The sequence below is a fragment of the Aethalodelphis obliquidens genome, unplaced genomic scaffold, assembly GCF_003676395.1.
Source record: "Aethalodelphis obliquidens isolate GAN/ISIS:26980383/991018 unplaced genomic scaffold, ASM367639v1 scaffold3, whole genome shotgun sequence".
In the NCBI taxonomy this organism is placed as follows: Eukaryota; Metazoa; Chordata; class Mammalia; order Artiodactyla; family Delphinidae; genus Aethalodelphis; species Aethalodelphis obliquidens.
In genome coordinates, this window is record NW_020837947.1 from 62,267,950 (window position 1) to 62,279,840 (window position 11,891).

General features: G+C 37.9%; 1 pseudogene; it reads right to left on the reverse strand.

The window, feature by feature from the left end:
• Positions 1–9,323: 9,323 nt before the first annotated feature.
• On the reverse strand, positions 9,324–9,761 carry LOC113606086 (40S ribosomal protein S15 pseudogene; annotated as a pseudogene).
• Positions 9,762–11,891: the final 2,130 nt, after the last annotated feature.

An 11,891-nucleotide genomic window follows, 5' to 3' on the forward strand; every position in this document is an offset into this window, starting at 1 on the left:
TTTGAGGTCTGCAGCCAAGGTGAGCTATATGTGCAAGTGTCTGAACAGCATGAGAAGGAAAAACAAAACAAAGCAGTTTTATAGAAGGGAAGAGGCAGTTGGGAGGGCTGTAGAAAACATAGACTCCATGGTTTTTCAATGGCTGAATCCTTGCTAAGAAAGAAGAGGGGTTTTTCTTTTTCCTTTTGGGTTTTGCTGTTGTCTCAGGGCATAAGAGGTCCCCAATCTGGTCTCCCACCTATATTTAATTGATGTTCTTGTTTATTAATTTTTTACATTTCAAATCCCTTTTAATCAAGATATTTATGATCAAGAGTCAGGCTTTCTCGTTTCAACAGTTTTTTGTCCCTCAGTGCCAGAAAGGACCTTTCCTGGGTGTAGAGTCTCACGTTGAAAGGAAAGTGCACAGATAGGAAACCTGTTGAAGTCACATTTGAGTAACAAAGAGAGGTAGGGGGTAGAACTCTCAGGTACTTTTTATGTAGAGTCCATATGTTACCAAGATTGTAATCATTGGAGATCATCTGAAGTGTTACATCATCATCAAATGTTTGGTGACAGACTTCCAACAGGCCTGGTTCAGGTATCTTGGAAACATCTGTTTCATCAGATGTGGTCTGCTTCAATTCTGGGAAATCTGTACTTTCAGGTCACCAGATGATGTGCAGGTCCAGTCAGGGTTCAGTGCTTACTTTAGGTGTGTCATGTTTGAGGGCCTCTAAAATTGTGCCAATTGAGTCTTAATAATGCCATTACTATGCTTGACTAAACCAAAAGACTAAGGGTGACAAGCATAGTGAAAGTGATATAAAACTGGCCAAACAGCACAGACTTGTCAAAGTATCTGGACAGTAAAATGGATTCCTCAATCACTGTGAAGTTTGAGAGGACTTCCCCAGGTAGGGATAATCTTTTCCAAAAAGACTTTAACCACAGAAGAGGCAGTAGCTTGTCCACAAGGGAAGTCTTCAGTCTAGTATGAAACATCCAAATCATGAATAAACTTATTTATATCCATTAGATGGAGGAAGTTGTAGGAAATCAATTTCCCAGACCTCGAATGGTCAATTAAGAAGTTTAAAATGTCTGGGAGCAATACAAATAGGCTTCTCTGGGTTGTATTTTGGACAAGTGAGACAAGTCAGATAGGCATCTTTTATGGCCTTGTAAGTATTTCCCCATCAATATTGATTCATGAAAACTATCATTTTGTCTGTAGGCCAATGGTTTAACACATGTATAGTGATGAGGGGTGGGAATTTTAGAGTCTCCAGTAGGACTGGGTTGTTAGTTGATCCAAGCCAAAACTTTCTCTTTTTATCAAACCTGCAGTTGTTGAACTTACAATCTCTTTCTTCCTTTTCTGGGGCTTATTGATGGGTTTCTCTAGCCAACTTTTCTAAGGTATTATTTGGGGAAAGATTCCTTGGACCATGACAGAGGTTTGGCTGCTCTTGGTCCCTTTCAGGGCAGCACTCCTTGTGAAAATATCAGCAAGGTGATTTCCCTTAACTGCAGAGTATCAAGTTTAGAATGCCCCAGAATCTTACTTATAGCTAAAGTGACAGGTAAAAGTAATGCGTCTAATAATTCCTGAACATAGAAGCCATTTTAATTTTATTTCAGATGGAAGTAAGGAAGCCACACTGCTTCTAGAACATTCCAAAATCACAAGCTACTCCAAGAGCATATCTACTATCAATATTAATATTGGCAATTTTGTCCTTGGGTAAAATACAAACCAGTGTAAGAGCATATAATTCAGCCTGTTGAGCTGAAATAGCCATAGGTATAGATGCTGCCTCAACAACATCAAAAAGAGTAGCAATAGCATACCCAGTACAATATTTGCCATTGTCATCTTTTATATAAGAACCATCAGTGAACCATGAGAAGTCAGTGTTACCCGAAGGAGTATCCTGCAGATCATCACAGGGAGTCAGGAGGTAATCTATCGGCATTAAGCAGTTGTGAGGGGCTTTGTCAGTGATAGAGGGGAGAAAAGTGGGGTTAAGGTTATTACGGTGTAAGAGTTATGTGAGGAGCAGTTAACAAAAGGATTTCACTAGAGGTGAAGCAGCTGGCTGGGTAATGTTGAGTGTGATGAGAATTCAGGAGAGCTTTTATTGTATGAGGTACAAATGGTTAAAGGGGATCCCACAAAGATTTTCTCAGTGGTTTAACTAAAGGACAGTGACAGTAATGGCTCTAAAGCAAGGGGGGTATCTCCATCCCACAGGGTCCATTTGCTGATTACAATATCTCAAGGGCATTTCCTTCCTGTTCAGTACAAAAGGAAAAAGAGAAATCTGATTATTGGGTTGCTCAAGGGAGGTAGATTTATTAAACTCTACCTTAAAAGCCTTATGTCATCTGGCTCTTCCTATACTATGGGTCAGGCTTGTTATTCTTTAGTAAAACGTACAGAGGCTGATCTGTAAGAGAGAAATATGGAATCCAATTTTAGCAATAACCAACTAGATGGAGAAAACCTCACAGTTGATGCTTACTTCAGGGTTTTGGGAAACTTAGGACATCATGAGGTCTACGTGGATCTAGTTCTAACGATTGTCCTCATATCAGATGCCCTAAATATCAAACCTGGGTTTGGGCAAACTGCAAATTTTCTTTGATGACCTTATGTCCCTTTGAGGCTAAAAGTTTAAGCAATGGATGTGGTCTTCCTGTGAGGAGCCTGAGAAGGAGAACAAAGAAGCAAATAACCTACATATTGCAACAAAGTAGAACCTCTAGGGAACTTTATATCACCCATATCAGCCTTCAGGATTTGTGAGAAATAAGGACTTTCAGTAAAACTTCGAGACATTACTATCTAGGTGAATTGTTTTTCTTCCCAAGTGAAGCCCAAAAGGTATTAGGTAGCTTCATCAACTGGAATACTAAGGAATGCACTGCTTAAATCAGTCATAATAAAGAATTGACATCTGGTGGGAATAGATGTTGGTAGTGAATGAAGGTTAGCAACAACAGGGTGTTGAGGGATAACAATGTTGTTTATTGACCCTGAACTAACCTCCACCCTTGGCTCTTAGGTTTTCATACTGGTAAAATGGAATTGTTATGTGGGCTAGCAGTACAAGGCATAATGAAGCCTAGAAGTTTGTAATCTTCTATTATGGGCTTTATACACTGAAGGGCTTCTTTACTTATAGGGTGTTGACTGATTCTGGAGAGAGGTTTTGAGGCCTCTATTTGAATCCTGATGGGAGGTGTGCTGTGAATTTTGCCAATATCAGTTGGATATTTTGCCTATAAAGAGGGTGGTAGCAATTCAAAAGGGACAAGTGATCAGTGTTTCCAAGAGTCAGTTCTAGTATCATTAGAGACAGAACAAATAAGAAGGTCAAAAGGTCATTTAGTTCAGTTTGATGATTGCTGTTAAATTCCAGAGTTTTTCTCTCCTGTTGGGGAAAAAAAATCTGGCATCATGCTTCTCTAAGAAGTATTAGCCTAATAAATGAGTAGGGGCAGAGGAACTAAGAAGGAAATGGTGTGTTTCTCTCAAAGGGCCTAAGTAAAATAGAATGGGTTCAGACACAGGGACCTGTTGAGGTTCATTAGAGATCCCCGCTATTTGAACTGCTTTAGTACTCTGAAGTAGGGGCTTCTTTATAGTATTGGTGTTGAGCACCAAAAATGTGGCTCCAGTGTCAATTAGGACTGGAAGAGATTCATCCCCAATCTGGAAAAATGTTTGTCCAAACCAATCTAGAGGTAGGAGAGGGAAAAGTCTCTGTAGTTCTTCAGAGTCCTGTCGTTGAAAATTGGGAGGACATTAGAAAGGCTGGTTAGAGGGCTGAAGGTGCCTAAAGCACTTAAATTTATAACAATCTCTTTCCCAATATCCTGGCTCTTTGTAATAATAGCAGAAGCTAGGAGTGTTTTGGTTTTGTTTAGCAGCCTTCATTTGTTGGTGTTGAAGATTAAGAATTTTGGCAGTCTTCTTGTGAAGTGACTCATCTAGAGTGTGAGAGAGCTGGTTTGTTGGATTAAGTAAATCTGGAGTAGACATAGTTTCCCATTCCATCCTGGCCCTTTTTGCTAGAATGGATAGGTCCAAGTTCAACCCATTAATAAACATAGAGTTAAAAGCTACCCAGGTGGAATCAACATCAAAGGAAGACCAGAATTTTCTTTAAAAATAATCTAAAGTCAGTTGTAATAGTCATGATTGGATTCCTCAGATTTTTATGTGCAAGTCTAAATTTTGTTCCAATCGACAGCCCTAGGAATTGCCTAGTGAAGTCACCTAGCAAATGCCCAAGTCTGATCATATAATAAGTTAGTGGACTGGTCTACCAGTTTTAATCCTAGAGACCTTTCAAGATTTTCCCAATTAATGGTTTTCACCCAGTGCTGGGCCTGACTTTAACTGGCAAGCATATGAACTAGCTGATGAAATTCAGAGAAGCCAGGTTGATAAGTTTAAATTTCTCAGGAAATATGTAAGGATCTTCAGTTACTCTGGGAATATCTTGGACCAATGGTTCACAATTCAGCTTTAGTCCAGGGAATATTAAAAAAAAAAAAAAAAATAGGGGTTTAGCCTCTGGATCCTCAAAATGTTTAATTTTAAAGGGATGGGTTTTATTAAGTTCATAGGAAAAGGGAGTGGGAAGAGTTTCAGAGAAAAAGAAAAGTTTGGAGAGAGAATCAGTATGGGGGAATCAAGGGTCTGGAGGAGGCATAGGTGGTATAGAAGGGTCAGAAGTAGAGGGTACCAGAGGCAGAGTCTGGTGAGGGGACAAGGGAAAGAGACAAGATGGAGCTGGAGGGGGAGCATGTGTCCAAGAAGCAAAGGAAGGAGAGTCTGAGGTTTCAAGAGCATTTTTATCTTCTAAGTGTTTGTTTGCCTCAGTTAATCTTAAAGTCTTACTTTGCAGAGAGGCAATTTTAGACTTCTGATACCATTGGGAAGCCTCAAAATAACAATTGAAAAAAGCATTCCACTCAGTTCTGGAAATTTTTGAGCCATTGTAGTCCAATTCAGTTATAAGGAAATTAACTATGGGATTTCAAAAGTTCCCCATAATGGTCACTGATATTCTGAATTGCCTTTGGTCGGGTTGGTCCATTTTATTAAAAATGTGTTTGAGGAAAGATCGCGGTTTTTAAATATTAAATTGGCTAGAGTCCCTATAGTGGGTGCACCCTCAAAATATTTAGTTACCTGGGATCTCGTTTCTCAGAAGTTTCTCTCTAGAGTAAAAGAATAATTTTTAACAGGTCAAACATCTTACAGCTTAAACAGCTCAATTCAAACAGCTTTCAAGCTAGTACCAGCCAATTCTAAGGTTAACAGTTTGGTCTTGGAGGAGCCAAACCAAAGGCTTTTTTTCAGTCAGTGTCCAGAGAATAGCCTATTCCTTTGGAATAGGCTGATGGCTTAACGGTCACTATTTCAGTAAAGCAGCTTCTGTTCCCTAAGGAATGTGCTGAGGGTTTCTCAGCCAGTTTTAGCTGAAATAGTCTTATCTCAAAATCAGACCCATATGCAGAACAAGGCCTTAACCAGAAAAATTAAACTTTAAAATAAATCCCAAATAAAGTCAGGAGAGCTTCAACTGCAAAGAGGGTGTGAGCTTGGATCCTGAAAAAAGACACATCTTCAAATTCTAGGGTCAGTAAGGAAAGCAGTGAGTGACAGTTATGGGTTTGATACCCATTTGCTTACCTGCTCTTGAGCCTTCAGGGGTCTTCTGTGGTCCCCCATATGGGTCACCAAAATTTTGACCTGAAATAAGTAGACTGCCTTTTATTTCTCCAGTAAGATGGGTTTATTTGGAATCAGCAGAGAATTGCAGTTCACGGTTTGTATCCATGGTGAGTCATGTGCAAGTCCCTGCACATCAAGGAAAAGAGAACACTTTTATAGAGGAAAAAGAGGAAGTTGGGAGGGATATAGTAAACAGAGTCCATGGCTTTTCATTGGCTGAGTCTGTAATGGGAAAGAAGAGGAGTCTTTCTTCTTACTTTGGGCAGTTCTATCTTCTCAGTCATGAGAGCTCCCCCTTTTTGTCTCCCAACCCTATTTAATTGAGGTTTCACTTTATTAATTTTTTATATTTCTGCAAACCATCTCTTTGAAATTTGTCAATTTGTTCTAATTGCTACAACATACTCTTTTTCCTCTTGTTTAGACATAGACTTTTTTTTTTTTTTTTTTTTTCTGTACGCGGGCCTCTCACTTTTGTGGCCTCTCCCGTTGCGGAGCACAGGCTCCGGACACGCAGGCTCAGCGGCTATGGCTCATGGGCCCAGCCGCTTCGCGGCATGTGGGATCTTCCCGCACCGGGGCACGAACCCGTGTCCCCTGCATCGGCAGGCGGACTCTCAACCACTGCGCCACCAGGGAAGCCCTAGATATAGACTTTTTAAGTATTTCTATCCTGAACTCTTCCCCACCCAACCTGGTTCCACATGTTCTTCTTTGTTGATCACATAGCCAGTTGGTGGGGCACAGTCAGGTAAAGGAATCTAAACTAAGGGTAAAATAAGGGAAGCAGAGCTCTCTGTGTGCCCCTATACAGGCAAAGTTGTCTCCTCTTATTGTTCCTTTTCAATATCATGCTGGAAATTCTAGCTAATGTAATTAGACATAAATAAATAATTAGATTGATTGATTGATCGATAAATAAATAAATAAATAAATGGTATACAGAATGGGAAGAAAGAACTGAAGTTGTCTTTGTTCACAGATGACGTGACTGTTAATGCAGAAAATATAAAAGAATCAACCAAAAAATCTAATATGTGATCAATAGCAAGGTTTTAGGATACAGAGTTAATATACAAAAGTTAATAGCTTTCTTATATACAAGCAATGAACAAATGGAATTTGAAATTAAAAATGCAATACCATTTATAAAAGCAACCAAAAAAAATGAAATACTTAGGTATAAAACTAACAAAATATGTACAAGATCTACATGAGGAAAATGACAAAACTCTGCTGAATAATATGAAAGAAGAACTGAATAAATGAGGAGATATTCCATGTTCATGGTTAAAAAGACTCAATGTTGTCAAGATGTCAGTTATTTCCAAATTAACCCGTGGATTCAGTGCAATTCCAAAATCCCAGAAACTTATTTTGTGGATAAAGGCACATTGATTCTAAAGGTTATATAGAGAGAAATAACCCAGCATAGCAAGCACAATATTGAAAGAGAAGAACAAAGTTGGAGGACTGACACTACCTGACTTAAAGACTTACCATAAAGCTGTAGTAATAAAGACAATATTATATTAGCAAAAGAATTAAATAGATCAACTAGATCAATGGATCAGAATAGAGAGCCCAGAAATAGTACCCCATAAATGTAAGCAGTTGATCTTTGACAAAGGAGCAAAGGCAACACAATGAAGCAAAGATAGTCTTCTCAAAAAATGGTGTTGGAACAACTGTATATTCACATGCAAAAGAATGAATCTATACATAGACCTCATACCCGTCAGAAAAACTAACTAAAAATGAATCACACACCTAAAGGTAAAACAGAAAACTGTAAAGTTAGAAGATATCACAGAACAAAGTCTAGTGTTGGGTGTGGTAATGACTTTTTAGATACAACACTGAAGGTACAGTACATGTGAGAAATAATTGATAAGCTGGACCTCATGAAAATTTAAAACTTCTCTGTGAATGTCATTTTCAAGAGAATAAGAAGACAAATCACACACTGAAAAAAAATGTGAAAATGACACATCTTTAAAGGACTGCTCTGCAAAATAGACAAAGAACTTTTAAAACAGCCATGAGAAAACAATCTGATTTTAAAATGAGCCAAAGACCTGGGCAGATACCTCAACAACGAAGATAAACACATGGCAAGTAACCATATGAAAAGATTCTTCACATCATATGTCATCAGGAAAAAACAAATTAAAACAACAATGAGATTACGCTACGTATTTTTTCAGAATGGTCAAAATCCAGAAAACTTACAACACCAAATGCTGATGAGGTTGTAGATCAACAGGAACTCTCATTCCTTGCTGGTGGGAATGCAAAATGGTTAAGCCACTTTGGAAGACAGTTTGGCAGTTTCTTACAAAACTAAATACGGTTTTACCATACAATCCATCATTCATGCTTTTTGGTATTTACCCAAATGAGTTGAAAACATATGCATGCATAAAAACCTAAAACACATAAAAACACGTGTGCTTTTAGCAGCTTTGTTCAAAATTGCCAAAACTTGGAAGTAACCAAAATGTTCTTCAGCAGGTGAATGGGTAAATAAACTGTGGAATCCCCAGAAAATGGAATATTATGCAGTGCTAAAAAGAAATGAGCTGTTAAGTCATGAAAAGACATGGGGGAAACAAATTAATATCAATAATTGAAAGAAGCCGATCCGAAAAGTCTACATAATATATGTTTCCAACTATATGACATGATGGAAAAGTCAAAACTATGGAGATGTATAAAGGTCAGTGGGTAGGCAGGGTTTTGGGGTGGGGGAAGTGATAAATAGGTGGAGCACAGAGGATTCTTAATGCAGTGAAAATACTCTGTATGATAAATACATGTCATTGTATATTTGTCTAACCTCATAAAATATCCAACACCAAGAGTAAACCATTATGTAAATTATGGACTTTTGGTGAGTATGATGTGTTGATGTAGATACATCAGTTGTAACAAATGTGCCGCTCTTTTGGGGATATTGATAATGGGTCACTCTATGCACATGTGGGACAGGATATATTGGAAATTTCTGTACCTTCCTCTCAGTATTGCAGTGAACCTTACACTGCTTTTTTTTAAAAATATGGTTTTAATTAAAAAGTAACAGTTGGGTACATTTGTGTAGATTTATTTCTGGACTCTTTATTCTGTTCCACTGATCTGTGTATCTGTCCCTTCACCAGTACCACACAGTCTTCATTACTGTAGCTATAAATTGACTTGAAATCAGGTAGACTGATTCCTCCTACTTTACTTTTCTTTTTTAAAATTGTTTCAGCTCTTCGAGTTCCTTTGCCTTTCCATATAAAATTTAGGATAATATTGTCTATATCTATAAAAACTATTTCTGGAATGTTGTTAGGAATTGCATTACACCTGTATATCCCACTGTATATATGTACTGAATCTTCTTTATCCATTCATCTATCGGTGGACATTTAGGTTGCTTCCATGTTCTGGCTATGTGAGAGTGCTGCAGTGAACATTGGAGTGCATGTGCCTTTTTGAATTATGGTTTTCTTAGGGTATATGCCCAGTAGTGGGATTGCTGGGTCATATGATAGTTCTATTTTTAATTTTTTTTTTCCTACCTTTATTGGCCAGCAGGCTACTTGAGGGGGATGAAGCAGGAGGAGAGGGTGGCCCCAGTGCCGGGCCGGCTGTGCTTCATGGGCTTGTAAGTGATGGAGAACTCACCTAGGTAGTGGCTGGTCATCTCAGGCTTGATTTCCACCTGGCTGAAGGTCTTGCCATGGTAGCCGCTCACCATGCTGCCCACCATCTCGGTCAGGATGATCATGTCGCGCAGGTGCGTCTTCACCAACTCAGGCTTCTCCATGGGTGGCACCTCCTTCCTGGCCTTGTGCAGCCACTTCAGCAGCGAGTGCTGCTTCCTCTGGAGGCCGCGGTTTAGCCGCTGCCGCTGCCTCACACTGTACGGCTGCATCAGCTGCTCACGGGACATGTCCGGCAGCTGGTTGAGGTTCATGCAGTGGTAGGTGAGCTTGAGGAAGGTCCACTTCTTCTTCTGCTCCACTTCCGCCATCTTGTTGGCTCTTCAGAAAGCTAGTTTTAGTTTTTTGAGGAGCCTCCATACTGTTCTCCATAGTGGCTGTATCAGTTTACATATTACTCAGCCATAAAAAGTAACAAAATAGGGTCATTTATAGAGACGTGGATGGACCTAGAGTCTGTCATACAGAGTGAAGTAAGTCAGAAAGAGAAAAACAAATATCAAATATTAATGCATATATGTGGAATCTAGAAAAACAGTACAGATGAACCTACTTGCAGGGCAAGAATAGACACAGATGTAGAGAATGGATGTGTGGACACGGAAGAGGGAAGCGGGGATGAATTGGGAGACTGGGATTGACATATATAGGCTACCATGTGTAAAACAGAGAGCTAGTGGGAACCTGCTGTATAGCAGAGGGAGCTCAGCTCGGTGTTCTGCGATGACCTAGATGGATGGGATGGGGGGCGGATGGGAGGGAGGTCCAAGAGGGAGGGGATATAGGTATACATATAGCTGATTCACTTCATTGTACATCAGAAACTAACACAACATTGTAAAGCAATTATACCCCAATTAAAAAAAAAAATGAACGACACCTCTGGAAAAATAAAAAACAACCCTGTGTATCAATTTTAGATGAACTTCAAAAATTAGTCTCCAAATCAATCAGTATCTATTATTATGACCTTTAGAACAGTGTTAAAATCTTACTTGACTTTTTATTAAGGTAATGTGTGTCTGTTTCATTAAATTATAAACTAATTCAGGAGAGGTGATCTTTCAATATCCATGCATATGTTTCTAAGGTCTAGCTTGTTGGTGTGCAAGAGAAGATATTCAGTAAATCTTTACTTTAAAAATTGCATTAGAATTATTAACTTTAGCAAGTTACATTACACTCTCAACATTTATTTTCCAATGCATTACTCAGTATTCAAAATAAAGCCATCCTTTTAAGTCTTGATTCATTCCTCTTTCCTCCATGATGATACCCTTTCATGTATTACTTTTGGTAGTTTAGAAAATACTTCCATTTGTCTGATAGTTAATTTCATGAGCACATCAAAACTTATTTTAAATTTTGTCTTTTTATATGTAGGCTTTGAGAGAAATTGTTGGTTAATATCTAGGAATTTATGTCTACAAATTTATGTTAACAGATCAGTTATTTACAAGGGACAACTGGAGATTAAATCAATTGGATTTTTTTCTCTCTGTTGTCTGTGTAAAGCCTAAGATTACAATGCAGTCTTCAAGATTCATTTTTCTCCTTACCTTTTTCAAGTCAATTCTACTTTTGTAAAGCTATGTTAGCCATTTATGTTTTTTTGTTGTTTTCCACCAGTTCTAAAACAACCCATGGACCATACAAAAATAATGGTGCTCTATTATATTTTTTATTGTGGGTTACATATTACCATAGGCAACTTTTCTTGCTACTAATAATATTCCTCTCCTCTATTTTCATATATTGTGCATTCTTCTAGATCTTATGTAAATTCTTTACTGATCAAACATACCTGATAAAGTCTCTTCTGTTTATGCATAATATTCAATCCAGTGAATCATTTAAAGGGGAATTAAGTCTGCAATTTCTCGACAGTGCTTTTATTGCCATTTAACTGTTACTTAAATATTGCCTTTTTTTTTTTTTTTTACTTCTATTCGTATACTTTGCTTTTCCTCCCAGCTGTAGATTCCTGGAAATCTACAGTATGTAGTATATTATAAATACATAATTATTATTTGATTTGAATAATATGTATACTCCAAGAGCACAATAAATGGTCACTTGCAACCCCAAGGCTGTGCCTTAAAAGCCTTTAGCAGTATCTTTCTTTTATTCTTATCTTGAGAATATTGACCAAATAATTGTTCAGGGTATTTTTATTGCAGTGAATATTCACATGGTCAGATAATATGATGGTTAAGGGTTTAACTCTCTGGTCAGATGGTTTCCATTCAAATTTTTGCTACATTTTTCTTATTACTCCTGTGACTGTCAGTTAATTGTTTAACCTTTCTAATATATATTCATAATAAAGATAGTAAAATTATTTTATTGTAATAAAATTGTATAGTACATGTTGTGATTAAAATAAGTATCAAATTTTTCTTTGATCAAATTTCAGTAAATATCATGCATTTTTGAGAAAT